Below are 2500 nucleotides of genomic sequence, written 5' to 3'. Positions count from 1 at the left end.
CACCATGGTGAACCGTGCCGCAATAGCAGGAAATGTTACGGGATTATTTTAATTTCACATTTACAAACTAGTTTAGATTACAACCTCGGGATAGGATGGTTCTTATGCCCGGAAACTCTTTCCCCCCTTACATATCGAGCTAAAGTATCTGGTGAATCGCACGGTGAATCGTTGACAATCACTTCTCAATTGCAATTTGCATACATTAAGTCCATTTTAATTTAATTATCCTGTAGATTCTTCTTGAGTTGGTACCAGCTCCACATCGGCACCACTCGATATATTATTAAATACACACCGAACCTCACAAGATGTCAGCGACCCCACCTCTCTAGCTTTATTCCCTTCGCTAACCGTTGTCACGCCTTCAAATGCCAACATCAGTACCAGTGCAAGGAAGATCGCCCTTATTTCGATCGATTCTCGTCTCGATAATAATTAAAGCCCCGATGTCATGTGCACGCTACGTTAATCAAAGTACACAGTGTCAACTACTTTACATGGAAACGCGGAAAAACAGCGTATTAAAGATGTTCCTTTACACGCCACATAGTATTTATAAGTATTTGGCCTTCAAAAACTCTCCAACACATATTCCTTGATTATCATCATGTTCAGACCAACTGCCCACCTTTTTTAGTACAAAGCATGCAAAGAGACAATCCAGTTATCTTAGTAACAAGTTTACTTCTTTTCTAAAGAGACTTGACTTCTGATCTACACCTCTACAGATTTGCCGATTTCCTTGAAGCAAATACAATACTCGTCACATTTCTTGGAACACCCATCCGCGTTTCCCCCTTCCTCCAATATTGATTTCCACAACTACTAGTAGTAGCCCAAAAAATTCTTACACAACATTAAATTGGGGGGAGGGGGATGTGGTATAAGCTACGATCTTGTAACACGATGATTCTGGATTATTCGTTAAGTGTTCCAACTAAATATGTCTAGCATTGTATGAGTATTGGTGTGCGTTGGTATGAAGCCGTGCGATTCGATATATGCCGTGCAATGTTCCAACAGTTCCAAACTCGTGTGATAAGTACATTTTGTCCTCTGAAGACTTTAATAGGCTCTATTCCCAGATGGACTGACATGATTATCAAGTGCAACGGTCGGCGTTGATTGACATATTTTATATACCAAGGAGTCAGAATAGCTATGCAAATATATTACAGCCCCTGAAGACGTTTCTTTACGCGATAGGACTGACTAAATCAGTTCTAAAAACTCAGGCTTAAACCATGAAAATATAAAGGTAATGAAAACAACACCCGTTATTAATTAATGAAAAACGACAAGTCTGTAATTTCCCTGTTAAAGTGCAAAACGAGTCCATTGTTTGTCATACTCGCCTTCTGACCATACCACGTTTACCTACATTAATTAGGTTAATTTATGTATGCACAATGGTGAAGTAACTCAATGAATGCTTTCCAAATTCTGCCCCCCTAATGCTTGTTATAAGGAAGAAATGTATGGGCTTGAAAATATGACAACGTAATTAGACTTTTGCAATCACTGGTCTGTGATGACATGGTTTCGAATCGTGAATCTCAACGGTTCACCATGGTGAACCATCGGTGAGCTGAAAGATAAACAGTTCCTTTCTTTAAACAAACGATTCACCATGGTGAACCGTGCCGCAATAGCAGGAAATGTTACGGGATTGTTTTAATTTCACATTTACAAACTAGTTTAGATTACAACCTCGGGATAGGATGGTTCTTATGCCCGGAAACTCTTTCCCCCCTTACATATCGAGCTAAAGTATCTGGTGAATCGCACGGTGAATCGTTGACAATCACTTCTCAATTGCAATTTGCATACATTAAGTCCATTTTAATTTAATTATCCTGTAGATTCTTCTTGAGTTGGTACCAGCTCCACATCGGCACCACTCGATATATTATTAAATACACACCGAACCTCACAAGACGTCAGCGACCCCACCTCTCTAGCTTTATTCCCTTCGCTAACCGTTGTCACGCCTTCAAATGCCAACATCAGTACCAGTGCAAGGAAGATCGCCCTTATTTCGATCGATTCTCGTCTCGATAATAATTAAAGCCCCGATGTCATGTGCACGCTACGTTAATCAAAGTACACAGTGTCAACTACTTTACATGGAAACGCGGAAAAACAGCGTATTAAAGATGTTCCTTTACACGCCACATAGTATTTATAAGTATTTGGCCTTTAAAAAACTCTCCAACACATATTCCTTGATTATCATCATGTTCAGACCAACTGCCCACCTTTTTTAATACAAAGCATGCAAAGAGACAATCCGTTTATCTTAGTAACAAGTTTACTTCTTTTCTAAAGAGACTTGACTTCTGATCTACACCTCTACAGATTTGCCGATTTCTTGAAGCAAATACAATACTCGTCACATTTGTTGGAACACCCATCCGCGTTTCCCCCTTCCTCCAATATTGATTTCCACAACTACTAGTAGTAGCCCGAAAAATTTTCACACATTGAATTGGGGGGA

The sequence above is a fragment of the Montipora capricornis genome, chromosome 6 (genome assembly GCF_036669925.1).
Source record: "Montipora capricornis isolate CH-2021 chromosome 6, ASM3666992v2, whole genome shotgun sequence".
Classification (NCBI taxonomy): domain Eukaryota; kingdom Metazoa; phylum Cnidaria; class Anthozoa; order Scleractinia; family Acroporidae; genus Montipora; species Montipora capricornis.
The sequence above is the reverse complement of the archived record's forward strand: the minus strand, read 5'-3'. Positions refer to the sequence as shown.